Here is a 15,295-nt window from a genome sequence, read left to right on the forward strand (position 1 = left end):
TAGGCTCTACAGTTGTTGGCAGGTTGCAAAATGCAAATATAGAATGTAGGCCATAGATGTGGCAACACATTGCAGAAATTATCCAGAGGAATGAGAAACAGCAGCATGTAAATTCAGCGGCGTCCCCCTTGGGCGGAAGCATGAACAGCAGCACGCAGTAATAAAACATACATGAGCTTCAGCCTGTGGTTACGCTGTGCTACATGCAGCCCGGCTCGTTCTGACTGGATCACTGTCACAAGTGGCTAATAATACACCTCAGTGGTGTTAGCACAGTCTGAGTCACTCTGACACGTTTTGAGCCACAAAATAGCGATTGATTTATTAGCACAATTCAAATTACTGTGGACTGGAGCTGGTGTTTCAGCTCACAAACATTTTCTGTTGATATTTTTGAGATTTTGGTTGTTTATTGTTTTTCACACAACAGCAAATATTGGGAGGTTTGGATACCCCCAAATAAACTTTTTTTATTGCTGTTAAAGTGTCTAAATAGGCTGATTAGGGTTCTATCAGCATGTTTCTGTGCTAATTTGGACATTTTCGTGTAATTTTGTTTAATCCAGAGTTATTTTGCCTGAAAACGTCTCAGTGCTGACCTCTTTGGTTAATTCAAAATTAATTCACATTCAAAAGTACTTTTCTGAAATTAAATTATGCTAATTCACCACCTAAAATAACAAAAGAGAGTTGTTGTAGGTGGTGATGGATGTGGGTAGGAAAGATCTCCTGTGGCAGTCTGGATTGCAGCAAATTTGAAGAAGCCTCTGACTGAAGACACTCTGTTTTTCTAAAACAGTCTAAAAAAAAAAACCTCATCTCACTCCGACACCTGGCCAGTGGTGCCAGTTTGGCAGGTTTTTAACACATTTGGATGGGGGGGGGAGAGTTTTGGGCATTTTGTTAAAATTTGGACTGTTTTCACAAAGTTTGCTGAGGTTTTAGAAAGTTTTCAGAGGAAAAAAATGATCGTCATCATGTGAAACTTTTCATAAAATTGCACTCATTGTATTAGTTCATTTATTTTGAAAAGTCGAGAATCTGTTGAATGTGACATATATATATATATATATATAAATTCTGTGAGACACCATTTGTAAAGACCAAGGTTACAGTGTCGCTTTTCACTTCCCTTCTTGTGCATCACGATGAGCCTCCGTTTCACTATAAGCATCTAAACCCGACAGCATTCAGCTTTAAAAGCCTATTTACATTCTGAATTTAATTAGAGTCATATAACTGCAATGTTGCCCGAAGGAAAAGCAGCAGATTATGCAATTATGAGACAACAACCAAGCTAAATTAGTCAGGATAGCCTACATTTCTGAGATGTACCTGTACTTTCTATTTCTTCTCTAAAACTGTGCATCAACAGACTGAAGCTGCTGGCGACTTTACCTTCATTTGCTTCATTACAAGCCCAAGCGAACTGACAGTCCAGCATGTCTGCTGAGTGGATGTAGACGTTAGGCTGCAGGGTTCATGGTCGTCAGCACACGCAATCCGCACATGTCATAAACAGTTACTCGTTTAACTCCAGGGACTTGTCTTCACACGGCAACCCAGGCCACCTGCTGAATGACTCAGCCAATGAACTATCTCCTTGGTATTTGTCTGTTTGTCACGATGCAGCGTGTTCTTCAAGAAAACACTCCATCAGCACCAAGTTTGTTTAAATCAGCTTTAGTATGCAGATTATGCTTGGTTTCTTAAAGGTGACCTTTATGCTTCCTTGAACAGGTTAGGATGAGTCTATGGGTGATAAAAAAAAAAACATGTTAATTACTTTTTTGCACAAAATTATTCTAAGATAATGAGATTTCAGACTCTTCAGGTCTGCCTGTTTTGTTTCTTGTCACTTTAAATACGTTCTTTCTGGCGACGAACTCAACTTTTACACACACATGAAAATGACTGCAAAAGATGCACAATTATACAACCGTGCATCTTTGAAAAGCAGAAGTGGAGCCTCCTGTACAACCATCAAGAACGCCGCAAGTGGTTTCTGAATGGAAAGTCAACAAGACACTTGTCTTTTCCAACAGCCATTGTACAGCGCATACACACATTTTCTTTTATTTAAAACTAAAAAGATTTATTTCTTAAGATATTTGTTGTTTTTATCTCTTCAGTGACATACTAAATAGACAATATTTAGTAAAGTAGTAAAATTTTTGTAGAAAAGGAATCTGTAAATCATAAACGGGACAAATAAATATTTTCTTTTTGGAATATTGTTTTTCTTTTACTTTTTTACTTTTGCCAATAAAGATTGAGCAAAAGTAGTGTTAAAGTAGTGTTATGAAAACAGAAACATTGTTAATTGATAGAAATACTTTGTCTAGGACCTAAATAAATAAATAAATGTTTTAAAAGACCTTGAATTAATCACGTATTGGCTCTATTCTTGAATTGTGAACTGAGGGGCCAAACAAACTCACCGAGAGAGCCACAAATGTTCCCGGGGCCACAGTTTGAACATCCCTGGTGTCATAAAATATTAAACTTTTTCACCATGTTATGACTTTTAATGTGCCTGTACATAAAAGTGTGCACTAAACACCAAACATCAGCTTGTGATTTAAATCATAAATATCCCAGAGACTCATTTTTCTATTTTTTTACGGGACGAGAGAGGAGGAGTGGAGAGGTAGTGGAGGTTTAACGAGATCCCGTGATATTAAAGCAGCACAATATTCATCTCCAAGCTGAAAGTCTGACGACGCGCTATCTAGACGCAGCATCAGCTGAAGACATTATTGTGAGCCACGGATATGAAAGTGCGTACTTTAAGCGTCACACCCTGTTGTGTCTGGAGTGCTGCGAAATGCCGATTACAGGTTTAATGTATTTTTCCTGCTTTGTGACACTTAAATGTTTCACGCAGATTTATTTTATTATCAGACCAAGAAAACCAGAGAGAATTCACAAACTGTTTTCACATGATGATTTCCTACCTTAAACAGGAAAGTGTTATCCAAATCAACTGGGCGCTATTTAAAAACACTAATTACACCCTTGTGCTGAAGCATTAATTAACTGTGATTGAGCACATTTTTAGAAAGCTGAGTTCAATTTCACTATCTACACTCAAAGCCTCATTACTGCCAGACCAAAAGAATCAAGATGTCACTTAAAGAGAACCTGTCAGACGACACAGAGGACACTAAAAAAGACACATCAACTCTCCAATTTAAAGAAATTCAAGAACATATCAGAAACAAAGTTACTGACATCTGCCAACGGACTGTGAACCCATTTCTAAGGATTTGTGGATCCAGTGAAACCAGTGGTGTCTGTAGTTTACATAAATGATGTTTTAAAATGTTTTTACCCTTTTTATTCATCACAAGTTCAGCCCTCACTGCAAAAAAACAAAATCTTAACTAACAAGTATTTCTGTCTAGTTTCCAGTCCAGTCCTAGAGTTTGATTAAAGCGGACTAAACAGGGCTGGTGTGAATACACCAGAGACAAAACACTTTGCCGTAGCAGTAGATCTCCAGGCCACAAGTCAAGTCTTGACCAGATTATGTTTATCCAGACAAGGCATTTTGAAGGTGACCAAATGTCAATAGACAGAATCCTGAGAGAAAATTACTGAATTCATTTAAAGTAAGGTAGATAGTCAAATCAAGCATCAACTGATCTATGGTTCAGCAGGAAAAATGTGCTATCGCAGACTGACACCTGAAAATTGTACCTGAAAATGTTGGGTATATCTGTCAGAATAAATTTACCCAAAGAATAGTGGTTGGATTTCTTGAGCTGAACAAACTTCCAGAACAGCATTTTACAAATGTCTTCAAGCTTTAAAATATGGAGGATCTCTGACACCAGGAAGTGTTTGTCTTAGTGATCCATGAGGAACTGAATGTCTAACAGTGCCATTTTTATTCTCATGCCCTGTGGATGTTCACAGCACTGCTGATGTACTTCACTCAGCCAAACTCCTAAAGCACAGAGGATTTTCAACATTGTCTATGTTAAATCGCTGCACTGAAACAGAACACGAGGAACCGAGGAACGACACGTCAGGTTATCATTCGAGTCACATCCGACCTTCAGCCCTATGATCATTTGTATGCTGTGGCAGTTCCTCCTACAATGAATTAAGTCCCATTGGTTTAATATAAACAGGGATGTAATAAATCTAAAAAATGTAATCACTTCTTGCAGTTGAAACCTGATACTCTGGTGTCTGACACCATTTAATTTCTCCATTTCAGAAAGAAAGAGATTTCACCTGCTCAAATATATTAATGTCACACTAAGTTGTACATCCTATACCTAAATAGAATGGCTTAAAAATGTGTGATATTGCTTTTCTCATAGCATTCAAATGCATCATTTTATTAAGAGTAGTAAATTTCAGCTTAAAAAGAACTTGCATAGTAGTTTGCTAACAATGTTTTTAACCTTGACAACAAAATTGCAGTTTTTGTTTTGGTATGTTTAATTAGTTTTTTCTATCTTTTATTGCAGCAACAGTCTTTTATCAGCTTCTAAAACAATTAAGTGTAAATTAAAGTGCCTGATTAAATCAACCTCTTATGGCAGCCATATTGGCAGGCAGTTGCTATGGAGTTGCTATGACAACCATAAACAAGCCATAAGCCTAAAACGAGCTCTCCCCCGTTTCTATCTAACTTATAAACAATATGAGTACATTACAACCATTACTCGGTTACAGTTTTGAGTCCTCTACCCACCTCTGTGTGATACTAAAACAAATATCAGTGATATTTACTGTAGTACTGGCTGCCGAACTATCGAAATTAGCTGAGCTAATGTAGCTTTTATCTGCTAGCTAAGACGGACATGTTTGTTGGTACTGTACTCACTCTGCTCGTCACCAGAAGCTTGTTATCCACCTGAAGGTTTCGTAGGTCCTTTACAAAGCCGTTGAAACGCTGATAGTATGAATTTCACGCCGTGAAGCTCCTCAACAGTTTTCCTGTTCATTAACTAGTGAACTATAGTGGGAGATCGGAGGCAGCTTGATCACATTTTTCCAATCTTTGTCTCATACGAGTCGATCCCGACTGAAGCGATTTTTTTGTGTATATTTCTCTTGCACATGGGTCAGTTGAGTCAATATTCTTTTTGTTGGTGCCGAAGACATTATTCATCAATGTTTTGTACTTGTCTACTAAAATGGCGGTTCAGTGACGCAGATCACTTCCGGTTCAGATTTATGTATCATATTATTTGTATTTTTATTTTAGTTATTTTTGCATTATTTCCCTATATTAGAGTTGAAAGCTCATAGATCGGACATAACATGCACTGTAAGGCATTTTCCCAATTGATTTTTCACTATTTCTATTATTCTCTATGTAAACATGATGCATGGAAGAAGCACAAAATGCTGGAACTAGCACTGACTCAAAACTAATGAGTCAGTTTGGTAGAAACACCCAACTGCTGCTTGGATAAAATAATTGCATACCCTTCAATACCTAGGAGGCGCTATTGTAAAGACAATGGGTCAATAACTTTCACTCACACAAAAACCCTACATGAGCATAGTCCTCCAACAATTCTGCATCATGTGACATTGAAAACATTTTTTAATTGAAATAGGAATGAAAAAGACTTAATAATATTTCACATATAGACATGACCATATATATTTTGTACATTTTAGAATAAATGACAGATTTTTATTAACTTCCTATATCGGGTCAGAGAGTTCATTGTTGACATGAAGTGAGCTTCCTGTGATGATGTTCACCTGTACATCCCACACAAGCGTTCCTTAACCCTACATTCTGTTGAGTGTTTTTAGTCTGGAGGGGTTTAAAGCGTGTTTAACCAGTTTGTGAACCCAGTGTTCCAGTGTAATGGTTAAATACCTGGAACAGGAAGTTTCCTCTCCCTATAGGCACAAACTCCCAGGATGTTCAGTCTGTCTCATTGTTGTGCAAGACATTTAACATCTGTCAGCTTTCAGACAGATGACCTCATATTTAACTCCACAATATTCTGGTATTAAATGTACGAGCAAAGAAGAGCTGATTAGAAATGTTCTAACATATTAATATAAATATATATTCACAGTAAATCTATATTTAAACCTTTGATACAATGGTTTAAAGGGACAAGACATGTGACCCTCTGCCCATCCATCCATCCATCCATCCATGCATCCATCCATCCATCCATGCATCCATCCATCCATCCATCCATCATCAGCCCCCTTTTTTTTCCAGAGTATATTTCTATAAAACATTTTATTTCGTTCTGCCAGGTTGCAAACAGTGTAATGTTCTCAGAATTTACAAACAGAATAAAACATTTTGGGTTTTCTGATAAATAATGCAGCACCTGAATAATGAACATGAGTTTTCATCTCTCCAGTGAGTTTCTACCTAATATGCCGCATGGTGTTTACAGAAGTGCGTTAATCCCAACAGTGACTCTAATGAAACATCAGTCATAATATTCCCATTCAGCATCACAGCTCTGCGTACGCTCAGCAGCAGCTAAATTCAAAATGACAAGCTGCTGAGTCAGCAAATGCTCAAATGTTTTTTTTTTTAAATGAGGGGCACAGAATCGACTCGCTTCCTTGTTTTTTTTCTCTCAGAAGTGCGAACACAGCCTCAGGTGATAAGCAGCCAGCCGAATGTTGACTGAATCGCATTAAAATGCAAACCGGCTGAAAGGGCATTTTATTCAGAGCAGGTTGGTTGTAGGATCACAGTGGAGCAGAACCGCCTGGACGAATGGCAACGGTTCCCTAAGACTCACTGAAACCATAGAGCAGAACCGCCTGGACGAACGGCAACGGTTCCCTAAGACTCACTGAAACCGTAGAGCAGAACCGCCTGGACGAACGGCAACGGTTCCCTAAGACTCACTGAAACCGTAGAGCAGAACCGCCTGGACGAACGGCAACGGTTCCCTAAGATTCACTGAAACCGTAGAGCAGAACCGCCTGGACGAACGGCAATGGTTCCCTAAGACTCATTGAAACCATAGCGGTTCAAAACCAAGCAGAGGTCAATATGAGATCCACTGATGGCAGATACGAGAATGAAGACATCTATCATTCCATCCATCCATCCATCCTGCTGCATCATGGATAAATATTTTCTGTTTATTTATTTTCTTTTAGTTTAGTGAAAATCTGACAGCATCAGATCAGATAAATATCAGAAGGATTAATAAATATTTACAAAACCACATTTTAACACAACATGTTACTTCTTCACTCATTTGCAGCTTAACGAGCCAGGCTGCAATTAGCGAGTGGGGGTGACAGTTTTACAGTGTAGTGTTAATAATATACAAGATGAAGCCAGAGACAGAAACACATTTTAAACTGACATGGAAAAATAGATGGAAATGAGTCACAAAAACCAGCTGTAGAAATCAGCTTATTATGTTTGTTTTTGTTTTCCATGATTTATCTCCACTCAGATCTTTATAAGATGAATAAGAGCACATTCTGGTGAACGCTGCCACCAGAAAAACAATCAATAAATTTAGAAAAGGCTTTATTGATGAGACTGAAATTGTTCCGGCTCAGCTGAGATATTGATTCTGCGTATCAGGCAGACTCTTTTCAATCTCACAATGCTTTGGAAATGCCACATGGATTCAGGGTTTAATAAAAAACCATCACTGTGCTTCGGCTTTGTTGTGAAAATGCAGGTTTATACAGTTAGGAGTGGCTTTGTTTCAACTGCAGCAGTTTTCATCCAGATTTCTCAGAACAATAACTTTTGTTATTGTTGCAGTTTAATTGCCTAATTTGTCGGTGTGGAAGTTTCTGAAATGAGAAGAAGTTTCTGAAGCGAAAAGAAAACATGAGGAAACAAGTTTAAAGTGTTGAGATTAATGAACGGCTCAGTAAGCGCTCCAATTACAGCCGGATATGTTAAGTTTCTAAATGTTAAAAAACATTACATTAAAGGAAAGCTTGAAATGAACCAATTTAAAGAATTTACACATTTATCTAAGAATCTAAACATTTATGCCAGTGGAGGAAAGAAATAAAACAAGAGAGAAAGAGATGAAAAAAATCTAGCAAAGCAAACAAATACATTTATTTTAAAGCTAAAGAAGATTTTAGCTGAAAACTGCTCATAATGTGGCATAAATCCGATAATAAGGACGGATATCTCCTGTCCGTCATCGTCCTCTGGTGAGACGATACGTCTCTTCATCTTTAGCTTCCTGAAGGTTTTTGATCCAAAGTGGATTTAAAGAGTAACAAAAATCAATATCAACCTTTTCTACCTGCAGATAAACTGTCTAAATTGGACCTTACAGGTACTATCTTCATGTTTTTGTGCAAATTGTAACATTTTCATTTAAATTTCTCCAATATTTGGCCTTAAACTGTCTCAGTGCTGCCCTCTTTGGGCTGAAGGCTGAAGTTGCAGGTTACAGCGTGAGAGTTTGGTCGATTGCCCAGCGGTTCGGGTATAAAACCGTCACGCCCCCTGGTGGAGAGTCAGGATCACTTAAAAGTCTCCAATAACATAAAAAAGTTGTCAGATTTGTTGCTAGATGCTTAAAAAAAATCTGCTAACGGGGTCTGAAAAGTTGCTAAATATAGCACAAAATTTGTTAATTTAGCAACAGTGTTTTTGTCTCTTCAGCCCATCGTCTCATCCCATCACTTGGCCACGCCCACTGTGCACCTTAGCTCCGCCCACTTCAGAGGAATTTCAACATTTATCTGTTTCCACAAAGTCGACTTGATTCATGAAATCAAATCATATTTAAATGTTTTGATAAATCTACCAAAAACAACACTAACACTTAATTGCATAATCTGACATTTCAAAAACAAATTTGCTAAATTGAAACAGCAATTTAAAAAAAAAATAAAACTGTAGTTTTTGATTAAAAGTTTTGGATGCTACTTTGAGGTGGTTTGTCAGCCATATAAAAAAAATGTTTCCTAGACTACAATGGAGACACTTTTTTGACAACAAATGAGTCGTATGACCAACAACCAAATGTTGCTACTGGCAGAAACCACAAAGAAGACTACAGGAAGTGGTAGGAATGATGGCGCAGCATGATCTTTAATGACATGAACAAACTTATTCATGTGATTTTAATTGCTTTTCTTACTTAAAAGAAAACACAATCGCAACATTGTGTTTTTTGACATTAGTGGAATACTGACAAACTTTTGCTCACATTTGAAATGGAAACACAGCGACTGTCAGGAACACAAATGTGTTCAACAGTGATCTACTTGGTAAGAACTAAACATCATAATCAATCCTGCTACTCTATCCTTCCATCTATCTATCTGTCCGTCCATCTTTTATTATACCATCTATTTCTAACTTCCTGCTCCTTGTAGCTGTGCTGCAGTGTCAACTTCAGCTTGTAAACAGAGACCTGTGTTTCAGCTTGAGTTTAATTTCTCTATTTCTACTCTTTTCTGGAACTGCAACACATCTGGAAATACCTTTTATTATTCTGGATCCTGCACCAACAGACACATAAACCAGGCGACTCCCCCATAAAGACCAGTAAATCCTCACCAGCCAGTTTCTAGGCAACACTGGAGCCTCTAATAATGCCTGGTTATTGTGGCCTGCTGTCCAGGTGGGGGCATGTATGGGGGCTGACAGTCAGGGGTTGTAGATGGGAAAAGATTTCTGTTGAAGACCTCATCTCTGTCAGCGTCGTGGGACCCAGCAGTCTCCATTAACGCCGCAACAGACGGACACGAGGGGCCGGGATGTTGATGCAAGTCGTGACGGCTGGGAGAGCGGCCGAGGTGCCTTCTGTGTCGCTCCTGTTTCCAGAACAGAGGGAGGAAGAGCGAGGTTACGAGTGGGCGACGGCAAAACCGAACCCTTCAAACCTGAAAAACATCTCAGCAGACCACGATAACAACTCCCGGTTTTTTTTGTTTTTTTTTATCTCAGCCTCCTTGTTCTGCTCACAGGAAATTGGATAAATTGAACAGTTCCTAATTTACATCTCCACAGCTGTGGGAAAAATAAAGAGCCCACTGCACTGAACTGCACTGAAAACCTGATGGTTTTTCCACCAAATACTGATTTCTGATTTAAAACATTAATATTGTTGTTTCTAAATGAATATGAATTTGTTCTCATTGCATTTTTTGAGCTCTGGAAGCACTGCACCGTTTCCTTATTTTGATCATTTCTCATTTTCTGTAAATAAATACAAACATTTTTGCTTTGAATTTCAGAGACATGTTGTCAGTAGTTTATAAAATAAAAGAACAAAGTTAATTTTACTCAAACATAAACCTATAAAAGTAAAATCAGAGAAAATGATCATTTTAAGTGGCCTCTTCATTATTTTCAGACCTGTCTGAAAATTTTATATAAAAAACTTATTTTTAGACGTAAAGTTTTCCACAGCAGATTAATGGCACGGCTCACGTGGAAGTCTAAAAAAATTAACTTTGAATAAATTTATGAAATCCAACATTTATTTTGAATATATTAATTCAATGGAAGCCAAAAATATTCACAAGTTTTGGTAACTTTATGGAATGGATTAAATTATAATCTCAAATGTAAATCAACTAAAAAAAACTGTTTAAAAAGGAGCTTACTGGAAAATATGGGTGTCTCACTTTTTGTCTTTTTGGAATAAATAATTTTAAAAATCTGCATAAACAAAATAAAAGTCACTTAAACTGAATCATTTTCGATTATACTTTATTTCAGAGCATTGAGAGAATTAATTAGCAATTATATAGTTTTTTTATTTATTTTGCTAAATTATTCAAGTGGAATAAAGGATTGCTGTGTGTTAGGACTGTTTGCATCACAAGGAGTGAGAGTGTTACTGTAAAAATCTGCATATTTTTATTTCACCATATTTGAATTTATAAAACATCAAATTATGAAGAAAAGTTGAGCTAAAGAAAATCTGCTTTCAGTTTAAAGTGACAAAAACAGTAAAAAACCAGAAAAGCTGAATATAGTTCATTTGCAGAGAACAAAATCACAAAAGTAGCTCCTTCCATCCTGTCGACACTTCACTCTGACATCCATGTGATTTTTATTTTTACTGCGTTTCGTCCCTCAGAGCCAAACTGGCAGCCGTTTTGTCAGGTTTAGTCAAGCCGCCCGAATCGTCTCCCCATCGAAATTTAAAAACGCATAAAAGTCACGAGCAGAAATTTCTTCAGTAGACGTTTTTGCAGCAAAGCAGTCGACTCACTGCAGGGTAACAAGGTTTTTCATGACCCATTCCCAGCTGTTTCTGAAGGTATATCGGGGCAAATAAAGCTAATTTTACCCCAGGTGCAGCATTAGAGTGAATGCACAAGCGTTGGCCAAATGTCTAATAGTCATGGGCGTCTCTCAGCGTGATGAAAAGAAGTCATTATCAAAACAACAGCAAATGCAGAAACATTAAGACTACAGCAATAGAAAGCAGCAACAACATGGTGAGAGGTTTCAGCAGCAAAGTGAAATAATGATAATAAATATAATAATAATCAGGTCATTTCCATATATTCACTTCTAAAGTTAGCCTACATAAATTCTATTGCTATTCTTAATTGATCAGGAACAAATTTAAAGTGTAAAAATCCTATTTTAGAGCCTGCAAACTGAACTGGAGCATATTTTAAATCTTTATCAGGGGAAGGAACTGTTACAGTCCAATAAGCCATCTTTGCCTTTTCTCATCCCAAATTTAATTTCTCTACAGGTGCAAGATGTTTTTAATCTCTGAAAAACTTTTTAAACCGTTGTATCCAACATTTGTGAGGGGACACATTAGAAAAATAACTTTGAGTAGAGCGAGTTGAGTTCTTTACAGTTATGGTCAAGACAGCTAACCTACAGAAAAAACAGACAAAATAATCTTTATGCTAATAACATAAATACAACAAAAGAACATTTAATTTGTTCTATTGTTTTTAAATGTTTTTGACAAATTTGACTAGAAATGTTCAGAAAGAATAAAATAATCATTCATGTTCTTATTTTTCATAAAATGTTTATCTGTATCACCTTTTTTTAATAAGGAACCCCATGGAGAAGTTAAAGAGCAACAAATGGATGTGAAGCTACAAAATGAAATAATTAAAAATGTTTTTAATCATAATCAGTCACCTTGTGGGTCCCGGTTTGCTAGGTCTCCAAGCTACATCCTCACCACTAGATAAGTCGCCATATACGTCCCGGAACTCTTTCTCTGAATTGTATTCAACCATCATGAGCCAAACCACAACTGAAGTATAACATTTTTAAATGATATGTGCCGTTTTAGAGAGAGAACATTTGTTTCTGACATTCATGCTGCATTTCTCTGAAAACAGAGACACAATTATTTAAACTGTTACAATGAAAGTCAAAGCATTTCTGAAAGTAGATCATCTGTATTTTTTTTTATTTCCCGGCCCATTGCCATGTGACGACCAGCCTCCCGGTCGTCTGACCGAGTGGATCAGCCACAGGGAATCACTGTCTGGGATCATTATGGCCGCCTGCCAGCATCCATCATCAGCTCCGTTACAGAGCTAATGTTTTCCCACTGAAGACAAACTGTGCCACCCTGTGGTGGAAAAATCACTCCCATCACAGCTCGGCGTCCAGTACATTAACTTCAAGGAGATTCTGACTGAGCTGCACACAAATCAAATGGTTCTGGTTTCTGTTTCAAACATCTGGACTCATCTATGAATCCTGAGGAAAATAAAAACAGTGGTGTGTTTTTTTTTTGTAGTGGTCACGATGCATCTTTTCAATTTACAGAAGCTTTGATTTATGTATTAGATGAGCTGATTTTCTATGAGAGCACGAATAATCCCAGTAGAAGGCACCATGACACCAAATATTTGTTCAGTAGAGAAGAATAACTAAGTCATTAAAACGAGGTCATGACAACACAAACAAAATGTTTGCAAGCAAAGATTTTTCTCGTCTTACAATTACAGCATAAACATGCTTTTGTTATTCATTTATATTATATATTAGTCAAGCTGCATGTTACTGTTTATGTTTAAATATAGCGCATGCGCACAAGGCTGGAGGGAAAAAAAAGATTATTTTCGATGCCATCCACAGCAGCGCTGCCGGTAGAACCAAAATAAAACCTGGTGATGTATTTGCGCCAAAGAAAGTGTCAAAATAACGCAGAAAACCTGATAAAGAACGACTCAGAACCGCTTCTATTCTTCCTTTTTCTCGCTCACCTTGTCGGCTGCCCTACACGCAGACTCGTTGCCATAGCAACTGACAACAGGATTCAACACCGAGAAAACACACAAACATTTCCCACACAAAGAACAAAACATTCAGTCCGGGACAGTTTTATATTTTCAGGTTTGATGTTTATTTTGCCATTAGTGATCTGTGGTAGATAAGCTACCGCTGCTATTAGCTAAGCTAACACAGCGTTGGTTGATCAGCTATGATCTGTCAGAGTTGGTTTGTTGGATCGCTTTTTTTTTTTCTTTTCACCGAACCGAAACACACCGAACCCCGCAGCACATCTACATGTTAAAGTTGTCAAAGTCCATCAAGAATAACTGACCTCAGGAACACCTTTGGTGCCGTAGAGAAAACCCCAGCAGCAGCAGGCAGTTACCGCTGTCATCTGGATAAAACCACAGAGATGTAACCCCATGAATGGTATAAAAAACATATTTAAAGCATCATCATGTCTTCATATGAAATAATATACAAGCTGACAGTGTTAGAGACAGAACCATGCATCAGAAGTGGATGGCTCAACTCTTTTTGGCACTCTGTGGTTAATGGTTAGCGTTAGCTTCTGCTGATTCTTTAAAATAGAATTAATCCAACGTTGGGTTAATTCTGTACAAACAAAATCTGTGCATCTTTTTTTCTTCCATTTTCAATAATAAAAAAAAGAAAATAAAAATGTACTGTTGTTTTGGTTTTGTTCTGAATTGATTGTTTCTCCTGCGGTTGAGCCACTGTCTCCTGGTTTTTAGGGATGGTTTCTGTTATGGTGACCAGTGAGGTGTAACCTCGGTAATTCTAATCGATCAGCATAAACCAGTTCTGCGTTGTGTGAATAAGGGCCAGGAGACAGGATGAGATGAAACGTCGTTTATCTGTGCGAAACAGAATATGGACTGATCAGGAATCGGGTTCATCACAGCGGGTTCAGCACCTCGCGCCCATCTCTCATGAACTGGCCAACAGCCGTATTTAATACATTAATATTGGACAGAAATNGCTTCTGCTGATTCTTTAAAATAGAATTAATCCAACGTTGGGTTAATTCTGTACAAACAAAATCTGTGCATCTTTTTTTCTTCCATTTTCAATAAAAAAAAAAAAAGAAAATACAAATGTACTGTTCTTTTGGTTTTGTTCTGAATTGATTGTTTCTCCTGCGGTTGAGCCACTGTCTCCTGGTTTTTAGGGATGGTTTCTGTTATGGTGACCAGTGAGGCGTCTTGCATTTTGGTGATGTCAACAGAAATATTTTGATCAATGGGGGCGCGAAGCTCCACCCAGACCTGCAGTGGTAGCTGCTGCTGCTTCTTCTGCTTCCTCTCAGGTGGCCTTTTCTCTCCTGTTTTATCCACTGTCTCCTGAGTTGTGACGATGGTTTCAGTGACCAGTAAATCATGATGGTTTCCAGTATTATCAAAACGATGTTTGTGTTCTTCAAAGCAAATTTTGAATGGCACTTTTTGTTTCTTGTTGTGCCTCGTCCTCGGTGGCTCAACTTCTCTCACAACATTGTTGTGTCTATCTCTACGATAAGCTTGTTTGACAGCATCCTTCTTTCAGTCAGAAATAAATCAGTTTTCTAGTAGATTAGATAAAGATTTCACACAAGCTCAATGTCAGTTGAGTATGAAGCAAAGTTGAAGAACGGCGAATGTAGTTTATAAAAATAACATTACAGATTATTTTAATAATTTAACTCTATGAATCACTTTCAAAGTCATAATAAACTATTTTATGTGGAAAATATTGGCATTTTCATGGAAAATATTTGCTTAGTTAAAAATTTCTTATGGTTATTTAGTTACATAAATTATTCAGATCCTGAAACACCATATAATCACACTGTAATGATGAAACACACTGTAGTAAATATATGTGTATGTATATTTAAAACTCCATTTTAAACAATGTATTTTATAAAAACTTTGTCAAATATGTTTTTATATACTATTTATCAGTTTTACATTCTTTCTGTGCTGAAATACAGATTAGATTACCAAGAAGAACCAATAAATTTGTGAGCCGAGTTCCTTTCTGCAACAAAAAAATTGTAGCTTACTAGATTTGAGGGACAATTAAATATTACGGTATTCAAATATCAAAATAAACACA

General features: G+C 37.3%; 1 protein-coding gene across 1 annotated transcript in view; it reads right to left on the minus strand.

Moving 5' to 3' along the window:
* Positions 1-5,121, minus strand: part of LOC103152347 (double C2-like domain-containing protein alpha) — a 41,856-nt gene extending 36,735 nt beyond the window's left edge. Inside the window, exon 1 of the mRNA XM_007572776.2 lies at positions 4,844-5,121. The gene's annotated coding sequence lies outside the window, so the exon portion shown is untranslated. The remainder of the gene's footprint in view (positions 1-4,843) is intronic.
* Between the last annotated feature and the right edge of the window lie 10,174 nt (positions 5,122-15,295).

This window comes from Poecilia formosa, unplaced genomic scaffold, assembly GCF_000485575.1.
Source record: "Poecilia formosa unplaced genomic scaffold, Poecilia_formosa-5.1.2 Scaffold308, whole genome shotgun sequence".
NCBI classification, from domain to species: Eukaryota; Metazoa; Chordata; class Actinopteri; order Cyprinodontiformes; family Poeciliidae; genus Poecilia; species Poecilia formosa.